Here is a 25,677-nt window from a genome sequence, read left to right as displayed (position 1 = left end):
CTTTTATTTCTGAGTGTAGGTACCATTTTATTCCGCCCTCTTTTGCTTATCCTTTGACAGGTACGCGTATTTCAACTATCCCTTTGTAATCTTCCTCAGTGTTAGTTTCCCACTGACATGTGGATATCTGACACTGAGGAAGATTAGAAGTGGTTGTCGAAATACGCGTATCCGTCAAAGGATAAGGAAAATAGGGTGGAATTAAATGGTACAGCAAACTGATTACACTCATTCGAAGAGGGTATTCTGCTTAGAGGGTTCGAAAAGTCGGTACAAAATAAAATGAATAGTTGACTTGAATTTGTTCCTGAAAATTTTTCTATTGATAAAATACATACCAACCCCAATTTTCTATTGAAAACGTGTCATTTACAATAAATATTATGGTGGAAAATTTAATACAAACAACGAACAAAATAATAGTCTATTTTACGAAACGACAACAGTGTTGATATTGATATTAACACTCACGGACTTGGGCGCAACTTCCAGCCCAATTTTCATTCATGAAATGAGCGATCAGCTGATCCGAAACGTCTCGTAAAATGGCTCATTAAAATTTGCAGCGAAAAAAAATGTTTTTTCAATTAAGGATTTTCTTTATTTGCTGTCATACATCGTGCAACCCCTCGGTGAAGGCAACGCGTCGACATGCGAAAAGCTTTTCGTTTGTGAACCGTCAACAACGGGAGCTTTCGCAGATTCTGACGCAGACTGCGTTGTTTTGTTCGTTCGTCGTCGTGCAACACGAGAGAAACGTCAGACAGTCCTGGCGATCCGAAACACCACATGAAATTCTTCCACTCGTCGTCGTAAATACCTACATCTACATCGGTCTTCAGCGCATAATCAAAGTTTTTATCGCGGATTTTTTTTGGATTCCGTCGCTGGCGTAGTGAATAATCGGTTGTCCGCGGATTGCGTCGCGTAGAAGTGTGGACCCTGTAAAACGTACATGTGTTTCCCGCATTCAGATTTAATCTGATTGCTTCTGTAGAGGTATGTTTATGAAAATGTAAATTTCGAACCGATCCATGCAGTGCACAGTGGTTCAGATTGGGGTCGGAGCTGACAGTTATTGAGAGATTTAAATTTACAGATTACAGGCCAAACATTTCAAAAGGTCCTATTTGCATTTGAGAGGCTCTCTTTGTTCACTTTCTCTTTCCATTATTGCAATGTAATAGTACACTTTTCAACGGGTCTGGTACGTTTGGCATAGGGCCGTTTGGCATAATGCCATTTGGCATAAGGACGTTTGGCATAAAGGACACTTGGCATAAAGGACATTTGGCATAAAGGACGTTTGGCATAATGGACATTTGGCATAAAGTACGTTTGGCATAAAATGATTTCAGTAAAAAAGTGAACTACATACTTAACGTAAAAGAAGGATAAGTATACAGGGCCCATATATCCGAGGCGGTAAACGCACGGGTATTCAGCATGACCATGCTGAGGGTGACGGGTTCGATTCCCGGTCGGTCCAGGTTCTTTTCGTAAAGGAAATTTCCTTGACTTCCTTGGGCATAAGAGTATCTTCGTGCCTGCCACACGATATACGCATGCAAAATGGTCATTGGCAGAGGAAGCTCTCAGTTAATAACTGTGGAAGTGCTCATAGAACACTAAGCTGAGAAGCAGGCTTTGTCTCAATGAGGACGTTACGCCAAGAAGAGAGGAGAGAGAAGGATAAGTATACAAAAGAAGGATAATACATTATAATGCATTAATTTTTATGGATATAATATGCAGACTAGGATGATTTGCTGGAAAGAACCATTACCGGAATCTAAATTGCTTGTATCGATGAAGAACAGCCTATATACAAAAGAAGGAACATTCTCCTTCCGAAAAAAAATCAAATTCACGGAAGCAAAATGTTATTTCGAAAATAAGAGATCCAATATAATGCACCAACAACAAATTTGCCTTCTTTCCCTTGAAGGCTGTTCTTTGATTTTTCTCCAGAGGGAAAATATATTTCACATATTCTTTATGCCAATCGTCCTTTATGCCAAACGTCTCTTATGCCAAATGTCCTTTATGCCAAACGTCCTTTATGCCAAATGTCCTTTATGCCAAACGTCCTTATGCCAAATGTCCTTATGCCAAACGGCCTTATGCCAAACGTACCAGACCCCTTTTCAACTACTGTTGCAGTACAAATCAAAAGACGATTGTTTTGACCATCGTTCAATGCAAGGAGACAATCATTATACAAATAAACAGCTGAGATGTTAACGAAAGAGAGGGAAACCAAAGAGAGCCTCTCTTCTGCAGATAGGACCTTTAGACATATTTGGCCTGATTAAATTTTCATTGTGAATATCGTTTTTGGTTTTATGTTTCAAGCCAACTTACATTTCCTATTAAAATTTTGGTTTCACCCCCTAAAAACATGATATTTTTTAAGCTCATACCTATCTCTTTATCGAGTTAAAGTACATGAAGTCGTCAAGCCTATCCTCACTGTCTCCCTCCTCAGATATAGGGAACGTTCAAAAATTACGTCCATGATTTGGAGGAGGGGGGGGTCTAGAAAAGTGTGACAGTACGTGTATTAGGGAAGATTCAAATATAACGTCCGCATTGGCGTAACTAGGATTTTTTCCTGGAGGGGGTCCAGGGGGGGCCTGACTTGAGATGAATTTTAAGCGGGATGGGCGCCCGATAAGTGAATATGCAAATCAGTATTGTAGTTTTGAGTAATCAAAATGACTGTTACAGATTTGTTCATAGTTTTGTAAACTACAGGGGATGGCCAAAATGTTTGGGATAGGCAGCTTTTTTCTCTCTCACAAAAAAGTTCAACAAGCTCTAACTTTTCATAGAGCGCATCAAAAAATCTCAAATTTTGACTGTTTGCCAACCTATTATGTGTGCATCATTGGTACAAATTTGGGCTCGATTGATTAATATTTCGCAAAGTTAGAACCGTTCGGGTAAAACACTATTTTTCAAACAACTAATTTTTGAGGTGTCATATCTCGGAAACCAGTGAACCGAATTGAATGAAATTTTGAACGTACACTAACAATATGTAAATGCTTCACAAACCATTAAAACATTGGTACTTTTTAAACGTTGCAAAAAGTTATCATGGATTGACACTTTTTGGATTTTTCTCGTAATTTTTTTTTTTACATCAATGTCTATAAATTTTAGTGTTGATATCCAGAGATTTTCCACTTCTGTTCTCAAGTTATCTCTAATCAGATATATTAGAGCCTATTTAGATTGAAGGAAGAACACATTTAGTAATTTTTGTGTGGTATTGTAAATTTGACTTATTTTCCTCTATATGGGTAAAAATTTCAATCCGGTATAACTTAATTCGCCGTGAGAAAGTATTACATTTTGTAACGTCGTATTAAGTATCAATATATTGTTGATAAACGTTATAAAATTCATTCAATTCGGTTAACTGGTTTCCGAGATATGACAGTTCCAAAATTAGTTGCCTAAATAATAGTGTTTTACCCAAACAGTTCCAACTTCGCGATAAATTAACCAATCGAGCCCAAATTTGTACCAATGATGCACATATAATAGGTTGACAAACATTCAAAATTTGAGATTTTTTGATGCACTCTATGAAAAGCTACATCATGTTGAATTTTTTTGTGGGAGAAAAAAAGCTGCCTATCGCAAACATTCTGGCCATCCCCTGTATATGAGTACGAACAATTCCTCCAAGATTTTTTTTTCATAGCTTAATTTAGTGATTCCATCTTGGCTTCTTCCAGAAATTCAATCAAGAATTCATCTAGGGATTCCACTAGACATTTTTTCGGGGATTTGTCCTGGGATATCTATAGAGGTTTTTTTTTTTTTTTTTTTTTTTTTTTCCTCCCCTGTTGGGGAAATTAAGCCACTGCGTCCAATAGGCTGAACTTTTGTGGCATATCTATAGAGGTTCCTCCAGTAACTGTTCCAGTGCTTTTTTCGAAGTTTCCTTCAGGAATTTCTCCAGAGATCCTTTAAGGTATTTCTGCAGGTATTCAGAGATTTCTACAGGGATATCTCCATATATGCCTTCCAAAATTCCACTACAGATTGCTCCAATAATTACATCTGGAATGATTCGAAGTATTTCTGCAGGAATGTATTCCAGAAATTCTTTTAGAAAATTTTACCTAAAGATATTAAAAAACACTCCAAGAATTGCTTAAAAAATTTGTACAAAAAACCTTTAGGGATCCTAGTTTTTTTATGTGTATTAACGAGATTTTTAGCCCTAGGCTAGTTCATCTCGGGGCCCACGCTTTATTTCCCTTCCGAAGGAAGAAGTCACATTTTGCGAGTTTGTCGGGAGTGGGATTCGATTCCTCGGCGTGATAGTCAAGTGTTCTAACCATCCCACCAGGTCCGCTCCACTAGGGATCCTAGTATTCCTTCAACAATTACTGCAGACATTGATTTCTTCATTTTTTTTTTATCCAGGAATATTCCCACAAAAAATCTTCCAGGTATTCGCTAAGAAAGCTCTCCTGAGATTCTATAAAGAGTTCCTAATGGGGCTTGCTTCCGGGATTCCTCATCGGGTTTTTTTCAGAAATTACTTCAAGAGTTCCTCCAGGGATTCACCGGAAATTTCTTCTGTTATTCTTACAAAAAACGAATTCCAAGATTATTTTAAACATTTCCAGAAGAACTCTTATTGGGATTCCATCAGAAACTCCCGCAGGAATTAATCCAGGATTTCAGGATTTCCTCAGGAATTTCAGCGGTTTCTTCAGTATTTCCCCTGAGAATTCTTCAGAAAATCCTCCTGGAATTCCCTCAGAAATCGAACTTTGTATTTCATCAGGAATGAATTTTGAGATTCCTCCAGGAACTCCTTCGGAAATTCCTCCCGGATTTTTTTCAAGATTTATTCCAGGTATTCCTCCTGGCATGCCTCTAGGATTTCATTCAGGCATTTCTCCAGAGACTTCTGCAAGAGTTCTACCAAGAAGTTCTCCAGGTATTACCCCAGGTATTTCCTCAGGAATTACTCCAGGAATTTATTCAAGTTTGGATCCAGGAATTCTTCCATGAATTCCTCCGAAAATTCTTCCAGGAATTTCTTCTCTAATGTTTCCTCTACACATTCCTCCAGGATTTATTTCATGGATCCCTCCAGGAATTCCATCGATGATTCCTGCAGTAATTCCTCCAGAAAATCCTCTTGGAACTCCACCAGAAACTCCTTTCTGAATTCCTCTAAAAATTTCTCCTTGAATTCCTTCAGAAATTTCTCCATGGATTCCTTCCAGAATTTCTCTAGAGATTCTTCCAGGAATTCATTCAGAGATTCTCAAGATATTCATTTAGGGATTCCTCCTGCAGATCTTCCATGAATAGTTCCACGGATTTTCCTCAAGATTTCCTATAGAGATTTGTCCAGGAATTCCTCCTGAGGTTTTCCTAGAAATTGTTTCAGGGATTCCTCTAGTTTTTTTTTTTGCAAGAATTCCTCAGGAATTCTTCCAAGTAATTCTCTAGAAATTCCTCTAAGGATGCCTCCAGGAATTCCTCAACAGGTTACTTAAGTGTTTATGTTTCGAGATTTGTTGATTTTTTTCGTTCACCGAAAAAAATCAACAATTCTCGAAACATAAAATTCAACGGTGACGAAAAACCCCACAAAATTTACTTAAGTATTACCCCAAGAATCCCTTCAGACAGTCCTCCAGGAATTGATCCAGGAACTCCCACAGGAATTCCTTTACAAACTACTACCGCAATTCCTTCAGGAATTCCTCCTGGAATTCCTCCAAAAATTGCTCTGGGAATTCCTCTAGAAATTTTTCTTGAATTTTCTTCAGAAATTTCTCTTGGAGTTTCTTCAGAAATTTCTCTTGGAATTTCTTTAGAAATTCCTCCATTAACTGCTTCCAGAACTTCTCTCGAGATTCCTCCAGGAATTCATTCAAGAATTCTTCCAGGGATAGTTCCAAGGAATTTCCACAAAAATTCCTTTACAGTTTAATCCAGGAATTCTTCCTGGGATTCCGCAAGGAATTTATCCAGAACTCCCTGCAGGAATTTGTCTAGAACTTTCCAGGCATTCCTCCTGAGGTTTCTCCGGAAATTGCTTCAGGGATTCCTCCAGAGATTTTTCAAAGAATTTTCCCGGGGATTCTTCAAAGAATTTCTCTAGATATTTCTCTAAGGATTCCTCTAGGAATTTTTCGAGAGGTTTCTTTGGAAATTTCTCCAGGGAGTTTCTCCATGGACTCATCTAAGGATTTCTCCAGCAAATCATCTAGAGATTGCTTCGGGAGTTCTTCTAAAAACTCTAAACTCCACTAGATTGCTCCCAGAATTCTTTTGAAAACTCCACCAGGTACTCATCTAGGTATGTATCCAGAGATTACTCCAGGCATTAGTCCAGGAATTTCTCCAGGGATTTTTCAAGGCAATTCCCCAGGGTATCCTCCAGGGATTTCTTAAGGAATTTCTCGAGAGATTCCTCCAGGAATTGATACAGGCATGTCGCCAGGAATTTATCCAGGGGTTACTCCAGGCATTCCTCCAGAAGTTCCTCCAGAGATTTCTATAGGGATTCCTCCAGGCATTAATCCAGGATTCCTTCAGAAATTATTACCGCAATTTCTTCAAGAATTTATCCAGAAAATCCTCCAGGGATTCATTTAGAAATTACCCCAATAATTCCTCTCGGAGTTTATCCTAGAAAATATTTCAATAGTTCTTCCTGGGATTCCTGAATGATTTCCTCCTGAGATATCTCTAGGAATTCCTCCAAATATTTTTTCAGGAATCCTCCAGGAAATTCTCAAGGGATTCTTTTAAAAATTTCCCCACAAATTCTTTCTGGAATTTATTCAAGAATTATTCCAGGTATTCCTCCTAGGATTCTTCCAGGATTTCATCCAGGCATTTTTCCAGGGACTCCTCTAGGAGTTCTACCACGAATTTCACCAAAAATTACCCCAGGTATTTCTTCAGGAATACTTTCGGTAATTTATTCAGGAATGAATCCAGGAATTCCTCCAGGAATTTCTTCGGAAATTCGTACAGCAATTCCTTCAGGAATTGTTCCGGGAATTCCTCCAGAAATCCTTCCATGGTTTCCCCCAAGAATTAATCCAGGAATTTAGTCTCCAAGGTTTCCTCTACACATTCCTCCAGGAATTATTTCATGGATTCCTCCAGAAATTCCTCCGATGATTTCTCCAGTAATTCTTCCAGAAATTCCTTCTGAAATTGCTCCTGTAAGTCCTCCAGAAATTCCTCTGGAAATTTCTCCTGGAACTCCATTAGAAATTCCTCTAGGAATTTCTCTAGGAATTTCTTTGGGAATTTCTCTATGAATATATTCAGAAATTTCTCCATAGATTCCTTCCAGAATTCCTCTAGAGATTCTTCCAGGAATTCATTGAACGATTCCTCAAAGAATTGATTAAAGGATTCCTCCTGGAATCAATCCATGAATAGTTCCATGGAATTTCCCCAAGATTTCCTATAAAGATTTGTCCTGAAATTCCTCCTGAAATTCCACCTGAAACTTGTCCGGAAGTTCCTCCTGGAATCCCTCCTAAGGTTCCTCCAGAGTTTCAGAGATTTCTCCAGGGTTCTTTCCAAGAATATCTCCAGGGATTCTTTCAAGAATTTTTGTAGAAATTTCTCTTAGAAATTTTGCGGGAATTCCTTATGAGGTTTTTTCAGAAATACCCCAGGAATTTCTTCAGAAAGTCCTTCAGGAATTCATATAGGAATTCCTCTGGGAATTCCTCAGAAATTACTACCGCAGTGTCTCCAGGGGCTCCTCAAGAAATTCCACCAAGATTTACCGTAGGTATTTCGTCAGAAATTCCTACAGCAATTTCTTCAGAAATTGATCCAGGAATCCCTCCAGGAATTTCTTCGGAAATTCCTACATCATTCCTCCAGGAATTTCTGCAGGAAATCCTTTAGAGATTGCTTCCGATATTCTTTCAGGAGATTCTTCAGGAAATTCTATAGGAATTTTTCCAAGAGAAAAATTTCAGGTTTCCTCTAGGAATAAATCCATGAATTTCAACTCCAGGGATTCCTCTAGAAATCCGTCCAGGAGTTATTTCACGGGTTCTTCTTTTATTTCACCAGGAATTCCTCCAAGAATATACCAGAAATTCCTGCCGGGATTCCTCTAAGGATTCTTCCGTGAGATTCCTCCAAGAATTCCTCCTGGAATTCCTCCAGAAATTCCTCTGGGAATTCTTCTAGAAGTTTATCTTGGAATTTCATCAGAAATTTCTCTAATGCTCCAGGCATTACTCCAGGAACTTCTCCAGGGATGCCTCCTTCAGAAATGTATCCATTAACTTTGGAGCCAATGGCTGAAAGTCTCTTTAAAAAAAGACAAATCAATCAATCAATCCATTAACTTTTCCAGGGAATCCGCCAGGAATTTATCCAAAAAAATTTCTAGGATTTCCTCCAGAAATCCATCTTGGAATTGCTGAGAAAATTTGCTTATGATTTCACAAAAAAAATGTGCCTATGATGCTTCGTTCTATGATTTTTCAAAGTAGGTGGTGTCTGTGGAAAATGTTTGATTTTCACTGGAGTTTTCCGGAAAATTAGGCAACCCTGATTTTTTTCAATTTAGTTTTTCAAATATATATGATCCCTACCTTATTTCATTAACCTTTAGAAACTTCATACCAATTTGTACGATAATAAAAAAAATCCCCTAATGCTCCAGGCATCAGTCCAGGAACTTTTCCAGAGATTCCGCATGGAATTTTTCCAGAAGGTTCTCCCGGATATCCTCCAGAAATACATCTAGGAACTCCTCCTGTGATTTCTTGAAGAATTCTTCTAAGGATTCCTCCAGGAATGCAACCAGAAGTGGTAGAGACGAACCAGCCGAGGGCTGAAAGTCTCTTTAATAAAGATAAAAAAAAAAATGCATCCAGAAATTCCTCCAAGGATTCAACTAAAAAAATTTCTAGTAATTTCTACAGGGATTTCTGATGCGGATTCTTCAGATTTTTTTTGCTGAAATTCCTAGCATAATTGCTTTTCGGATTCCTCCAGGAATTCATCCAGGGATTCCTCCAGGTATACTTTCACAAATTACTCCAGGGATTCCTGCAGGTATTGCTTCGAGAATTCTTGTAATGATTTCTTCCGAAATTTCTCTCGGGATTTTTTTTTTATTATTCAGCGGTTAGTTAAAAAATTTCAGTATTCCGTTCATAATGTTTTTCAGGGATTCACCCCAGGGCTTTTTCAGGACTACTTGTAGATTTTTTGAATAATTTGAAGGATTTCTAGAGGAATTCCTCCAGCGATTTGTATTGACATTCTTTTAGATAATTTTAGAGGGACATAGAAGCCAAAAAAATCTCCAAGAAGTCATCCAGGAATTCTTTCACAATTATCTCATGAATACCAAGTCTTTTACAAGTCCAATCATGAATACCTTCAAACTTACGATTACATCTTGCAGCACCAGCTTTTAAATATATTAAAACTTCCTCAATGACCATTTGAATTTGTGCGTTGTTTGATAGACGCAAAAACACCCCTGGACCACGAAATAAAAGAAATTAATAGTGTTTGACTAGAAATCACCTCCAGCATGGTTTTAATGAATACATTCGCGTTTACGCTTCAGCTACGTACATCTATTCTCATTAGGAATTCACAAACTTTTGCTGGAATTCCATTGCAAATACAACCAGAGTTTTATTCCCACATGATACTTGATTTCCATAAAGAAGCACTTAACCATATTTTGCAGTAATGCTGCTAGAAAATTCAAAGATTCTTAAAGATACCCATCCAGGAATTCCTGGAAATTATCATTTAGATTTAATTTCTCAGCGATTTAAAAAAGAAGATGTACAAAGTATTGCTTGTCTCCAATAACTGTCAATTTAAACACATATTATGCCAAATAAATTTCTATTACTGTACGTGCAGTTGGAACCCGGAATATAGCTGTTTGCTATACAGCGCATCACTTCCGAAGTTAGGTCCGACGCACGGATTTGGAGAAAAATCCAACTTCACTAGTCGAAAACTCCGATTTTCAACTAAATTGAGAATATAGATCTATGTTTGTCACCACGACAGTGGTTTTCAGATTTTTTTTTCTAATTTCCATATATAAAGTCATGAAAAAATTCTGGGGGGGGGCCTGGCGGATTCTGGGGGGGGCCTGGCCCCCCTGGCCCCCCCTCTAGTTACGCCAATGAACGTCCGTCGTTTTTCGAGATTTCTAGACCCCCCTCCTCCCTCTGTCACGCAATTTTCCTATGCCCAATTGGCTTCTTTAGTGGTGTTGAGATAATTCCATATTCTGAATCTGCATGCCAAACTGAGCCGAAATCCAAATTTTCATCAATTTTGGTGCCCGGGAACCTATTCAAAAATCAATTTGTTATTTGTATGGGAGCGATTTGTCAAATCACCCCTCGTTGCATTTTGTACTGAGCGGAGCTGTCAAGCAGTTGCCCAGCTGTCAAAAGGTGATTTCAAAAAATCTCTTTGAAATTCATTTTAGGTACCAAAATAAAGTTCTAAAAATCTGAAAAAAATCATAGCGGCTCAAAAAAAGGTGCTCTTTCGTTTAAAAATAAAAAATCATCGAATTTTTCTTAATTAAAAACCCCAATACACGTACTGTCACACTTTTCTAGACCCCCCCTCCCCCAAATTTTGGACGTAATTTTTGAACGTTCCCTTAGGTATAGGGAAATAGCGTGACAAAGGAGGGAGGGGGGGTCTAGAAACCCTGAAAAACGATGGACGTGAACCTTCCCTAAGGCGCCATCCACAAATTACGTAACGCTCTAGGGGGAGGGGGGGAGTATGGCCGAGCGTTACGGTCCATACAAGAATTTTCGGGTTTTCATACAAAAAACGTTACGTAGGGGGAGTTGGGGGGGGGGGGGTGTTCGGGTCGAAAATTGTCAATTTTAGCGTTACGTAATAAATGGATGCTGCCTAAGTTTCCTCCACTGCCCTAAGTTTGAAGCCGATGAGATCAATATTGTCTAGCAAAGCCCCGAAGAGCATATGCAACCGTGAGATGCACGCCAGATCTTTTAATGGATCACTAAAATAACTGAAACAGCCGCTATGAAATGAACAGATAGTGCCACCGTAGCCTTGTGTGTTTGACATAACTCGACTGCTGTCACAATGTTAATGTCCATACGGTGGCGCCTTTGTTTACATGCGGTGAACGAAAGAAAAGTTTGCTTCATTGAACCATTATTGCTTCGAGTGCAATGTTGAACAGTAAATTCAATAGAGGTGAAAATAACCTATTGATGAAGAATGTCGCTGGCGTCACTGTCGGAACATCTGTTTCTGGCGAGAAGAAGCAGCGATATGAATGAGTGTCAAAACGAGAAAGTATAGATAGATACCCGGGATGTTCGCGAGCGAGAACAAAGAGAATAGCAGCGACATTCGTCCTCTAAAGTTTTTTAACTCTTGTGAATTTGAAAAAAAGCATCATCAAGATTCAATCACAACAAGTTCACAAATGAGTAGACACTTCGTCTGCGATCCGAATTCTTGATTTTGATCCATCAAGCGTTGCACTTGATGACACTTGGTACTTCTAGGGAAATCTATCACTTCGCCGAAGACCACATTCAGGTCGGTCGTCTCATAAATTAATTATCGATTTTTATCCAACTGGAGAAACTTCAACAGTTCAGCTTTCCAGCAGACAACGCTGCTGCACATGACGCCAAAGATAGGCTACTCTATCAGCTACAACTTTGCCGAAGACCAGATTCAAATCGGGCGCCTCATTACTTAGTTATAGATTTTTATCACAGAATCTGATCATGATGGTTATTCTAATCGAAGGACATCACTGCAATTTGCTTTGAAACATAGTAGCCACGATTTCTGTGTGCTATCGCCATGTAATGCAAAGTTGCCTGCTGGGAAGCTGAACGATCACTGTGGAAGTTTCTCCAATTGGATCCAGTCCTAAAATATGATTTGATCCATCGTTGATTGCTTCTCACGACGAACAGGTTGATAGGTATTATTTTTTTCTTAGAACTTGTTTTGACGACTGGCTAAGACCACTTGGTTGGTCCATCTTGCCAACAGGTTGATATTCGTCAAGCCTGGTATTCGAAGGATTTCTCAAAAGGTCTCATTCTGTTGAACAACACTCGGCATCATCTTGTACGCTGAATTCAATAGCGTTATCTCTCTGTAATTGGCATAGTCTAGCCTGTGCCCTTTCTTGTATTTGGCATATGAGATCTTCCATCAAACGGGTGGGCAATTTTCACCCTGTCATATCTTTATAAGAATCTGGTAGATTGATTGATGTTGCTGGTTACTTCCGTACTTGAGAAGTTCGACCATGATGTGGTCCTTCGCAAAGGCCTTGCTGTTTTTCAGCTACTTAAGGCGCATCTTAACTTCATCTATCCAGTGTTGATGGTTCAACTGCTTCACCGCCATTCACTATGTGAATCCCGTTCTTGGCTGTTCCTTCATTGTTATCATTGAACAAATCTTTGGAGTGCTCCTTCCACCTGCTGCCATCATTGTTTTCTGTCAGGAAATTTCCTTCTCGGTCATTGCATATAGACATGGCACTGGTCCAGTGCGCGATCCACGCATAACTTGACTCCACGCCATTGACAGTTGTATAAAACCTCCGCATATTACTCCTATCCATGCTATCCTGCGCTTCAGCAATCACGTTCTCTTCGTGATGCCGTTTCTTGCTCCGAAGAATCCTTGTGTTTCTCTTCTGTTCTTGCCACCAGGCCTACTGAATATCAGTCTCAGTGCCTGTTTTTCAACCGAAAATGAATGACACTGTGGCGGTCGTTTTCAGTTCCTCGATGTGAGAACTGACAAAGTCCGAGAGCTCCATTCGTGAGCGACCCAACAACAATTCCCAATCATCCACACACTACTCATGCTGACAGACGATTCGTCACAAGCGGTGGCTTGTGAGAGTGATTGCCCTATACGCTGTACTGTAGTTGAAGAATGTGCCCCTAATTCTCAACCTACGCTTATCGGCTTCCATCGAATATTTCGGTTCATCTACTTTACGATCAAGATGAAGCCAACTCCAAATTCAACTCCAAGTTTTGTCTTATCGACAGATTGCGAGATGAATTTGTAAACAAAATTGCGATTTAGTGGTTCTTTTCCGCATAGTCGATACTTGTTTTGTTAAAGCGCCGGTCTGGTGAATACGGAGTCGTGAATTCCAATCCCATCAGAACACGTTCATTCTCAAATTCATCTCTCAATTTGCCATTTAGCAGCATTCTGTGCTTTCTTATTAATTACAAGTTATTCCAGTATACTTGATACATATGTACCAGCCATTCCTGTAAATGTGTTGCCATTTAACACATATCATTGGTTTACTAGTAGTAGTTGTACAATTTGAATTTGTTCAATGAATTTTAATGTTTTTTTCCAATCCCGTGAGGCTCTCCTAATCTACCTAACCTGAACCACTGTGCACGCGGGTTTCGATTGCTTTCAATGTGTCCGGCTGTCGTGGACGTCGTCGCGGGCGAGAGCAGCAGCCACAGCACCAACATTCACGCATGTATTTTATTCGTCGTTTCGATCTTGCCATCAGCGGAGGTAGACAACACAGAGCGCAGGCAGAGCAGAGCAGAGCGGAGCAGCAGTTCGTTCAGCAACCAACCATAATCAACAAGACAAGAAGTGAGTGCAAAAATCTCGGTAGTTTCTTGCGGAATTCTTCGGGGATCTAAACAGATCGGAATCCGGACATTGTTGGTGCGTGAAGACGAAGAACTTGAGCGTTTAGAGCGTTTTGTGACTCCTTGTGTGTATCGGTGCTTTGTGGAACCTGGTGACAGCAGCGGGTCGGGTCAGCTTTTGCATAATATTTTTGCGAAGAACAACAGTGTGTGTCAAACGCAGGCGGTGAGGCAAGAGAAAGAAAAAAAACTTTCAGTTCGGTGCTCTCGCGAACAAGATAGTGACGGAAGACGGTCCCCGGTGTAGGAAAGGAGTAGGCACTTTGTGTTGTGACACAGACGACTGTATCGAAGGAAGTGCCAAGCATAGTAGTGTATCAGTGGATCCGTGAAGAAGTCTCCAGCTTCAGCTCCAGGTTCAGAAAACACGTCCCACACGACGTTCTGGATGGTGTTCGGGAGGATGACGTGAGTAAAAGAGACAAAACGCGCACATGAGGCTGACAACATAGTGCCGGAGGAGAGAAGCGAAGAGATAAAGCAAGAAAAGAGATAAGGTTGATACGTTACTTAGCACATCTCATATGAAAGGACAGCGATTTTTTTATCAATCGCTAGAAACCAAGTTTGGTCGGCATTCCATTTTCACATGATTATCATCCACACTTTAGCGCCGTCCGAAGGGGGAAAATGTACCGCCAAATGTAACACGGAATTTGCGCCGAACGACCCAACATCCTACTAGGGTGCTGGTGATGAACGAGAAAAGTAGTGTTTATCGAACAAAAACCAGATAAATGATCGTGTGCAGAATACGATTATCACATATCTGGTCACAAGTTGAATAAAATCGAGCCCTGAGGAAGATTCCAACCCAAGGATCGAAACGTCGGCAATGATATAAAATTATCAACGCTTTTTCCGCCACTGAAAGTCAACAAATGCCCATAGTTATCAAAAACTCCAGTCGAGTCGTTTCAAAACGTTTACTCAACGTTATTAGCTGCCGCTCAAAGGAATTAATGCACATTTGAAAGGTTCTGATTTTCTGCTCTGTGCTACTGCAGTCATAATTCAAACGCCAATGACTGTTTTGCAGTTATGACAAGAGCTGGCGCATTCTTTCTCAAGGGCACTCGCAATTTTGGATCTTAAAATACGCGTTTTTTACACTGAATAGGTAAAACGTAGAGCAATCTACGCGTTTTTCTTGACTCCAGTACGGAATTGAAAAGAAAGTCCAATCAAATGGAGCTTGCTGTGCAAAATTACTTGACCATTCCGGTAAAGCGAAAATAATTCACTAAACGGAAATTACTTAATCATATTGTATATTTCTTGCGTATTAAACCGAATTGCCTACTCGATTTCCGTTCAGTGTAGTAGTAGAGTTGCGCCTATCTTTATAGAGATGGTATTCTCACCATCTAGTCTGCCTTATATTTATTTTTCTTTCATTCAATATTTTTCGTTAGATTAAAGCAATCATAATAACAAAATAATAGAAAAACTATTTCTAACGGTGCCCTCAATGTTTGTATGCAAATAGGTTGAAGCTGTGAACATTGCACCTTCATAGAAGGTGTTGTAGACACTTTTAGTGATTTTTTCAATAGAGTTTACCTCAACCCAAACGCTTCTCTTCTCATTCTCCTGACGCATCTCTCCTCCGCCACTATGCCCTCACCCTAAAAGAAGATTTGCTTTGATTGGGTCCAGGTCCAGGTTGGCAGGAGGTCGTACGACAACAAAAACAAGCCAGGCGGCGAAAGGGACCTCCACCGCCACCGCCAGTCAGTGACAACCAGCCAGCAACCAGCAACAAGAAAGAGTAGTGAGTGGAATATTGACAGAAGCACGGATTTTTTTTTTTCTCGCGGTGGAACCACACGAGGAAGCCCAACACACTGTGTAGTAGAGCGAGAGATTGTTGTATTGATTGGTGGTGCAGAAAAGTTGAGGAAGAAAAAAAAAATACGCAGGCAAAATTGATAGCGCAGTGATAATGGAAGAAAAACAGTGACACCCGAGAGACCGACCAAGGCAGAGCAGAAATCCTCGCAACGGCGGCACAAACAGGCAAGCAAGAAGCCAACACCGGAGAAGAACCAGAAGCAAGAAGCAAGAATATGATAATGTGATGATATAAGACAAGAAGTTCCACACAGTTTCTTTTTGGCCAAATCGTTCGTTCTTCTACGGGGCAGCAGTGCGATTGTGTGCGAGAGTGTTTATTGGATTGTGGCGCTGATAAGAGGTAAGCATCTTTCTGTGTGTTTTTATCGATATATCGATTTGTTGATAGGACTTTGCCGTCGTATGAAAATGCTTTTATTTGGTAAAATTTTTCAAGTTGTTCGGGAGAGTGCGAGCATGAGATGTTGGGAGAGAATCTTAAAAAATGCAAGGAGATTTGCCACAAGGTCAGCTATATTCAATTGATATATCGTCCCCTTAAGGACAAACGTCTTAAGATCCCGCTTCAAAAGTGCATCAGAACTTCAGACGCACAAATCTCAAGAAACAAGCTTCTAACAACAGTGCATTTTATTATTCTGTTCTTGCTCACTTGTAATAAGCATAAAATGAGAAGCTTAGGTGCGCTAGTTTTGTTTACGAAGAGATTTGTGCCCTTGAAATCGTGAATAGGTACCAAAGTCGGCCATTGTGGCGGCCATTTTGGGATTCTAACAAGTCTGTCCTTAATCCTAGAACTAGGTAACTGGTTTTGAGAAATCGCAAGAAATTTGTTTATATCTGAACGTACACCACAATAAACACAAGTTTGTCAATTGAAATTCGAAAACACATATTAATTCAACTTTTAAGACCAACAAAGAGTTTCTTTTATACCAGGATAAGTTTTACCAGCCATTTTTATTCGCACTTTCTAAAACGGGTTACCTAGTTCTAGCATTAAGGACAGACTTGTTAGAATCCCAATATGGCCGCCACAATGGCCGATTTTGGCACCTACTCACGATTTTGAGGGCACAAATATCTTCGTAAACAAAACCAGCGCACCTGAGCTTCTTATTTTAAGCTTATTACAAGTGAGCAAGAACAGAATAATAAAATGCATCGTTGTTTGAAGCTTGCTTCTTGAGATTTGTGCGTCTGAAGTTTTGATTCACTGTTGAACCGGGATTTCAAGACGTTTGTCCTTAAGGGGACGATATATTATTCGGTAATTCGTGGGTGTAACTAGACCACGTAAAGGTGGTGTGGGTTCGATTCCCGATCGGTCTAGAATTATTCCTTTCGCAATAGAAAATACCTTTACTACCATGCGCAGAGAACAGAGTACTATCGCGTTTGATAAACATTACACCTCTAGCAAAGCAATTTAATGTGTACATTGCATAAACCGATGCGGCAAACGCGCAGGTATTCAGCAAGACTATACTGAGGGTAACGGGTTCGACTCTGGGTCGGTTCAGGAACTTTTTGTTATGTAAATGTCTTTGACTTCCTTGGGAGTATCTTCGTGTCTGTCACACGATAAATACATACAAAATGTTAATTGGCAGAGGAAGCCTTTAGTCTGAATAACTGTAAAACTGCTCAAAGAACTTGAGAGGCATACTTTGTTCCAGTTGGGACGTCACACCAAGAAGAGGAGCGGAGAGTACATAAAAGCAGCTTTTACGAAGCGATCCAATAATCCTTTGTATTTTTATTCTCGTTTAAATACCACTAGATCAGCATATTTTCAATGTTGATCTTCGTGGACTCGCACAACACGTAAATGGGCAAAAGGTTTAATGATCGCTATTCAAAAGTTACCCGTGCCGTGTGTACATTAATATGACCGTGTATTCAAATGCAAAAAAAGAAGTCAATGGCAAAAGTAGCCGTCAATAGTAGATTCGATAAAGACTTCATCTGAAAGGAATCCCTATAGGAACCTTTGAAGTAATTTGTCGAATGACTTTCTGTTAAAACTTATTGGAGAAACCCCTGGCCAGAATTCCGATGCGATCTTTAAAAAAAAATTGGTAAAGTTTTTTCCTGAAATCCGTCCGAAATTTTGTCCGAAGATTTGTTGTCAGGTTACATGAAAAGAACACTAGAGAATAATTTCCTTGGAGGAAAACTGTACAATCTCTGGAAAAAATTATAATAAAATCTCAGCAAAAATCATTCTTTAAACATTCTTTATCACAGCAATTGTACAACAAATTGGTAACGATGAATAAAATAGTTTATAATTTGTAGAAAATGGTATTGAAAAATGGCTGCTTGATGTTGATCATTTATACGCCGAAATTTAAAACATTGATCTGAACAGTGTGATTAGTAGACGCTATTTACTGAGTTCTGAAAAAGCATGAATGAAATATTGAAGAAATTTATGATGTATTTTGGGTCGAAATTTCTGCTACCTAGTACTCGACAAGAAAGGGTTCATTAGAAATTTCTGAATAAATTGTAAAAAAAACTAAAATCACCATGGATTTTTTTGAGCATATATGTTTTGGAAAGTATGTAATTCTTGTGAAAACTTTTGGCGAAATGCCTTAAAGGATATCCCGGATAAAAAATTACCATTCTTTACATGGTAAATATTATTAACAAATGACTGGTTTTATTGTTCACAATAAAACACATAGTAGATATATTGTTACTTTTTACAATAGAAATCAAGCCCATATAGTTCGTACAATAAGTGAACATTAGCTTTATTAGTGACTGATTGATTCGATTGTTTTTCAATAGTTCTATAATAATTTAAAGTTACTATCAGTAAAAATTAATTTAAGTTGTTTTTAAATAGTTGCAAAAGTGCCTGCAAAGTTCTCATGGACTTTTTATTAAAAAAGAGTTTATTTCTCAATTATTGCTTTTTTCACTGAAAATTTTCCTTGCTTCGCTGAACAACATGACGTTTTCTTCCAGCGATGGCTTACGCGATACAGAAAATCGCTGAATTTCACACTAACACTGCAGAAAATCTGTCAACAATAACTCAACACACACGCATTTTCAGCGAAAAGATCTAATTGCGTGACATCAATCCACTCCCATGACTACCGGGCAGTCGCCGTCAAATATCAGGATTGCCAACTGTCCGGCGACTGCTGTCAGTTTTCTTTGTCGCCGAATCTGGCGCTGGGTCTTCGGCGCGGAAACCCAAAGGTGGGAATAAAATTTTGGGGTTTGCGCGCAATACACTTAAAAACAATTTGTAACAAATGAATAACAATAAGTATTATTGTTGCTTGGATCATGTTTGTATAATCAAATACAAAATCACTTGACACATTTTTTATAGTTTTCGTTTTAAATTTGAGTACAGTAGATGTTTCGGTTATCGAATGTTATTCGCTAAAACTGACAGACGTCAAGCCGTGTTGGCAGAGGAAGCTCTCAATGAATAACTGAGGAAGTACTTATAGAAAACTAGCTGAAAAGCAGGTTTAGCCAAGTGAGGATGTTAAGACAAGAAAAAGATGAACAATGATTTTTCTAATGTTTTCCAATAAATTAAAGGAATCTAGTAAATAGTAAACTGCCATTGATAACAATACAAATACAATTAGTTTAATGGGGTCAATTGAACCGATGTTAAAATAAACATGCAATAATATTTGTTGTTATGTAAACAGATTTCGCCTTTGAAAAACCAAAGAATTCTTTTTTTCGGTAACATTTTTCTCCAGCATTTACAGATACTAATGGCCACATGAATTGTGAACGATTTATGGTATGGATCATACGACCTGAGGTCTGACTTGTGATATTTGGCAGTTATTTGAAAAGATTGAAGATAGATCTTATCAACAGCTGCCAAGCAATACATACCAGATATACATCAGAGTGTTTGATTCTTATCATAAAATGTGCATATCATTCTGGCGGACGTTAGTGCTCGTAAATGCTGGATATAAATGTTAGCGGGAAATATAAATTCTATGGATTTTCAAAAGCGAAAACTGCTTACAAATAACAACAAATATTATTGTATTTTTATTGTAACAACGATTCATTTGACGCCATTCAATTATTTGTATTTGTATTGTAAGAACAATGAAAAAACATTAAGATATATTGTTATCTTTTGAAAATTGCCCTAAAAATGTCTCATAAAAACACAATACATTCTATTGTTTTTCGCGAAAAAGTGTATGAAAATTTTCTCAAAATTTTATGGTTAAGATACATAACGACCACCATTTTTTATTGTAAAAGTGCCATTTACCATTCGCCGAATGGTATAGAACAATAGGGGTGATGGTGAGTGTGTTGTGTAAATTACAATATGTTTAATGGTGAATATTTTTCGAAAAAATGGTGTTGTAACAATAAAATTTATCGTATTTTTATGATACTTTTTATCAGGGATCGGCACATTTTTTTTTATAAAACTGCAGGAGGCATTCTTAGCCAATTGGATGCTGCAATTATAGGCAAACGCAGAAAATCAGCTGAATATGATTATCCGGTGAGCTGGAACGATGAAGGTGAGGATGAAATACGTAAGGGAAATTTCACGATTTCGACACTCCCTTGTAGGATTTTTTGTATGAGAGCCCAAATATGTTTGTATGGTGCATAGGATTTGTCAAACCCCTCCTCCCCTCATAAACCCTTACGTAATTAATGGACAGCCCAGAGATGAGTGTAGCAACGATTGCGTTGTTGACAAGCACACATGCTCGACACGTGAGTTTGCCATTTCATTTTTACTGAAAGTAGCAAACACCGGATTCACAAGGATTCCTAGATAGAAATTCCCCTTACGAAAGTAAGGTTCTTGGACTAACGCCACTTGGGCTCTTCCATTTTGCATAAGTCTACAAAGATTGATCGACCCTCCTAACCATTCATTCCTAGGTACGATAAGCGTAAAGCCGCATAACACCTTGAATTAGGAGTCACCTGATTAGTGGACTCCTACCACTGGAACAGGCGGTCCGTAGTGCTATTCTTAGCCAGTTGAACTAACCGCTACCGACACTACACAGCTATCTAGGCTGATCGGGAAAATAAGTTAATATTGGTGATACGGGCCCGAAAAGCCAAACTAACATTTATTGTGAATGTAAATGTCAACAAAGCGTCCTCAATACGGCTTGAAGCTGAGTTACTGTGTTGTACATATGGACGGAAGCTTCTATGCAAGCCCTATACCAATGAATCAGGTGAACTTGATCCACATATATGCAGCTTCTAAGCCACCAAGTTATAGCTTTTTTCTCGGCTCCTATGTAAACACTAACTGAATAACTTGAGAAGGCGCTTTTTCAGCCTTTTCACAGTTGTTAAATAATAGTTATACGGCATCCCCAAATTAATCGATTAAATATAATCATGTTATGGATACCGTGACGCAATACATGTTGAACTGGAACTATCGCTTTTAAAATTGAATAATCAAAGTACTTACCGCTACTTGGAATCGAACTCCCGATCTACGTATCCACTGGTTCCGATGATGTCCTCGCTGCCACATTGCTATGTATAAATAACATAGAAAATAGCCCGTTTTGTTCTACTCCAGACAAGTCTTTATAATTGTAGCACAAGAAACCTTACCCAACTTAATCTTGCTGCAAAAGCTTGTGAAACGTCAAACGCAATAATGTTTACATTGAACAAGCGGTGTAGTTGCGCCAACAGGTTCTTCGCAACAGCTTCTAGCTGAAAGAATATTCTTTAAACAGTTACGAAGCGCTGTTGTTTTGTGTATATGACAACATTACAAAACGTACTGTATAAAAGAAGCTGTTTATTTGTTGGGACTCTTATTCGATTTGCACATCATCCGGCAAATCTTCCGGAGTAGTATTAAAGTGCAATAAAAGGAATCCAAAAAAAAAAAATCACAGTTCAGAGATGGATAGCTGTAAACTGGTAGGGAGAAACAGATGCGGAAATTATGGCTGTCAATGCAGACCTATCTCAGCTGTCATGAAATGTCACCGCAGACCTAACAGAAAAATTTCCAAAAGTGCGTAGTATTGAAATCGATTATTATCTTGAAAATTGATATGAGCTGTAGGAGGCAATGATACACAGTTGTTCTCTTTTCAACGGTTTATTGGGTAATAGTCATAAGTCCTTGTCATTAGCTTAAGTCAGTGCCTACGTTGTTTTAGACTTATTCACCAATGCCTACTATATCTCGGCCATCCTGACAATCTCGATGTCCTCATCGAGACAATTAACAGTCGAATCATTATCATTCAACCATTTCCGCATATTCTGTGGCGAGCATACCGCGTTAAAAGGCACATTTGAAATTTGAAATCCTTCAATATCAACCACAACATATCGATCGTTTGGCAATATTTTTGAAATTTTATATGGACCTTTGAATTTTGGTGATAGTTTATGCGAATCAATAGTTTTAAGAACAACAAAATCACCTTCTTTATAATCACTGACAATAAGTCTTTTCTTATCTGTAATGTTCTTATTATAGTTTTGCATTTTTAAATTGTTTTGCTGTGCTTTTTCTCTAATTTCGACTAGATTTTGGGTGTCTCTCGATGGTTGTCTGTTTCGAACAAATGATTCTAAATTATAATTTTCATTCTGAATACTGATTTGCAATCGACCAAAAAGTAAAACACTTGGATAGTTACAAATTGATTTATTTAAAGTGTTGTTGAAAACAAATTCTACTTTAGGCAACACTTTATCCCATTCATTGTTAGTATCATTACATATTTTTGCAAGCATAGGTGTCAGGGTTTTGTTAATTCTTTCAACTTGACCATTAGCCTGTGGGGTGCGAACTGCTGTTTTTACATGCTCAATATTATTTATATTCATAAAATCTTCAAACTTTTTAGATGTAAACCCGGTACCACAATCAGTTATAACTCTGTCCGGTTTACTGTAGAAATTCATGTAATTTTTTAAGTGACCTATAATTTCATCTGAATTAGTTGTCCTAGTTGGAAAAAATTTTGTAAATTTAGTGAACGCATCAATCATAACCAAAATGTACTTAAATCTGCCACTTGACTGCAATGTAATTGGCCCATAATGATCTAAATGTATGGTATTAAACGGAATATTTCCCTTTTCAATTATTTTCAAAAATCCCTCTTTTTTGCCTACAGGATTGTAGAAAATACATGACAAACAGTTCTTGACATGTTTCTTGACATATTTCCTCATACAAGAAAACCAATACAGTTTTTTAATTTCAGCTATTGTTTTTTCAGTTCCCACATGTCCACAGTTATCGTGACACATTCTCAGAATATTATCGATCATACTTCTTGGAACAACTAATAGATTTTGCCCATTGTCTTTCCTAAATAAAATTCCATCCAGTAGTACAAAATTTGGAAATGTACCTGTTTCTAAGCGTTGCTTTATATCTACTAATTTTGAGTCCTGCTCTTGCGCCAAAATTATATTCCTCTGTATTTCCGATTCATTCAGTATAGCTATTGTATTTTCTAATTCTTTATTCTTTGGTTGAAAACTGGTATTTTTCTTACTCATATGCAACCGACTAAGCGCATCAACATGCTTCATTTTTTCTTCCTTTCTATAGTCTAATTCAAAGTTATAATTTTCTAAAAATAAGGCCCAGCGATTAATTTTTGGATTTATTTCTTTTTTTCTCAATGTTTGCACAAGTGCATTACAGTCAGTAAATATTTAAACTTTTTTCCTGCCAAATAAACATGGAAACGTTTGATTGCATGAATTACTGCTAAAGTTTCTAATTCGAAGCTATGAAGTTTTGATTCAAATTCATCAGTCTTTTTGCTGAAGAAGCTCACTGGGTGAAATTTTTTATCAGACTGTTTTTGTAATAATATCGCGCCAAAGCCATACGAGCTGGCATCACAATGAAGCTCAGTTTCAGCGTGAGGATCGAAAATTGCTAAAATTGGAGCTGATACTAGTTTTTGTTTCAAACATTCAAATGACTGTAATTGTTCTTTTTCGAAATGAAATACTACATCTTTTTGGAGCAGGTTGTATAGAGGTCTAGCAATGACAGCAAAATTTTGAATAAACTTCCGGAAATAACTCATCAATCCTAGAAATCTATGAACATCCTTGCAATTTTGAGGAATAGGAAAATTTTTGACATTTTCTATATGACAATTATTAGGTTTGCGGCCCTTATTATTAATTGTATATCCAAGATAATCGATCTCATCAAATAAAAATTTGCATTTCTCTAAATTGATTTCTAATAAGTTTTGACTCAGTATTTCTAACACTTGTTCCAAAACTTCAAAATGTTCTTTAATTGTTTTAGTTGCAATCAAAATGTCATCCAAATAAACACATAATTTACCTTCCTTAATTAATTTTTCAAAAATTTTGTTAATAAAACGTTGAAACACCGCAGGTGCGTTGCATAATCCAAAAGGGACCCTAAGATATTCATACTGGCCATTAGGTGTTACAAAAGAAGTATATTTAGTACATTTTGAGGAAATTTTAATTTGATGAAAACCAGACTTTAGGTCGAGAATAGAAAAATACGATTTATCTTTGAGATTATCAAACAAATCTTCTATGACAGGTAGCGGAAAATTGTCTCTTACAGTATCCTTATTTAACTTCCTATAATCAACACAAAGCCTGAAATCATCATTTTTCTTTGGAATCAAAACTATCGGACTAGCAAAAGGTGAATTACTTTCTTTGATAATACCTAAATCTAAGAGTTCTTTAATTTTTGAATCAACTTTACGTTTTTGATCGAATGACAACCTTCGAGGTTTAAAATGGAATGGTTCTCCTTTTTTCAAATTGATTTCCATTTCATAATCGGTTTTTGGTTTAGATGGTTTAGAAAATTCAAGATATTTAGCTCGAAAAATTTCTGAAAAAATTGCCAACTGATCTTTAGGAATATTGCCTACTTTCATGTTTTCTAGAATATTAGAACTAATACTGAATAAACTTTTTTGAAATGCATCATTTCCAGGGTTTTCAAATTTCAAAGGGTTTTGACAAACTGTTGAAATTCTAATATTGTTTTCAATTATTGTACGAACACCAGGTTGCATGATAATGTCTCGTCCAATTATTGCATCGATGAGGTTAAGTACATTATCCGGAACTACATGAAAATCAATGTTAAAAATAATGTTTTGTATAAGAATTTTGGTGGTGAATAATCCTAAAACTTTAAGCTTACTCCCACCGATACCCTGGTAAGTTTTGGATTGATCTATTATTTTAATATGTTTTCCATCGATCAAACCTCGGCGTATCAGTGAGATTGGGCTTCCCGTGTCAAAGAGTGCCTTTAAATGTGTAGTACTGTTTAAAAATCTAAAGTTTACTATACCGTCACATTGTACTTGTTCGTCCTTTTGTTTCGAATCTTGGTCCTCTAAAACGTTTACAGTCTTGTCGGATAGCTTTTGCGTTGGTGGTGATACATTTTTCCTTTCGAGGCTTCTATGTTTCAGATGATTGTTGATGAATCTGCATTCTGCCGCAAAATGTCCGGGTTGACTGCACGAATAACAAAGCGACATCTTTCTCCTAAATGGCACAGGATCCAATTGTATCAAACGGAATGCTTGAATCACGTCGTTCACGTTTTTGAAATTTCGGATTCGGGCCTGATTACGTAGTGTTTGATCTTCGATTCCCTCAACGAGATATTGCACGAATTCTTCCTCCGGTAAGTTGAGTTTTTGCGCAAAAATTCTTTTTGACTGATAGTATTCTTCAAAATTTTCTCGTCCTGACCAGGTCCTTTTCGCAAGTTGAGTTCTTAATTGGTATACATTGCTGACATCGAAAACGGCTTGTAATTCTTGACATAAATCTTGATAACTTTTGAGCATGAAATCCGCTTTTGAAAATAGCCAGGTTTGTGCCTTTTGTTTCAATTGCTTGATTAAAACCAATTTCATGGTGAATTCATTCACTTGTAAAACTTGTTTCGTATTGTTCAATATCTTCAAAAAATGGTTTACATCTTCATGATAATTACCAGAAAACGTTGGAAGTATTGCTGACAGCTCATCTTGATGTAATTTGTTTGAAAATT

The 25,677-nt window shown here is 37.9% G+C and overlaps 1 protein-coding gene and 1 long non-coding RNA gene across 13 annotated transcripts in view; both read left to right on the top strand.

The window, feature by feature from the left end:
* The first annotated feature begins 625 nt into the window (after positions 1-625).
* On the top strand, positions 626-15,423 carry LOC134288689 (uncharacterized). The gene is made up of 3 exons (XR_009998094.1): positions 626-999; positions 13,595-14,150; positions 15,402-15,423. It is a non-coding gene; the product is annotated as an uncharacterized LOC134288689 (long non-coding RNA).
* Positions 15,424-15,428: 5 nt separating this feature from the next.
* The window catches only part of LOC109408373 (myocyte-specific enhancer factor 2), a 435,257-nt gene continuing 425,008 nt past the window's right edge, over positions 15,429-25,677 (top strand). For all 12 annotated transcript variants that reach the window (XM_062854306.1, XM_062854304.1, XM_062854299.1 and 9 more), the window contains exon 1: positions 15,429-15,939. The gene's annotated coding sequence lies outside the window, so the exon portion shown is untranslated. The remainder of the gene's footprint in view (positions 15,940-25,677) is intronic.

This window comes from Aedes albopictus, chromosome 2 (genome assembly GCF_035046485.1).
Source record: "Aedes albopictus strain Foshan chromosome 2, AalbF5, whole genome shotgun sequence".
Taxonomy (NCBI): Eukaryota; Metazoa; Arthropoda; class Insecta; order Diptera; family Culicidae; genus Aedes; species Aedes albopictus.
This window is presented reverse-complemented; position numbering and strand designations above follow the sequence as displayed.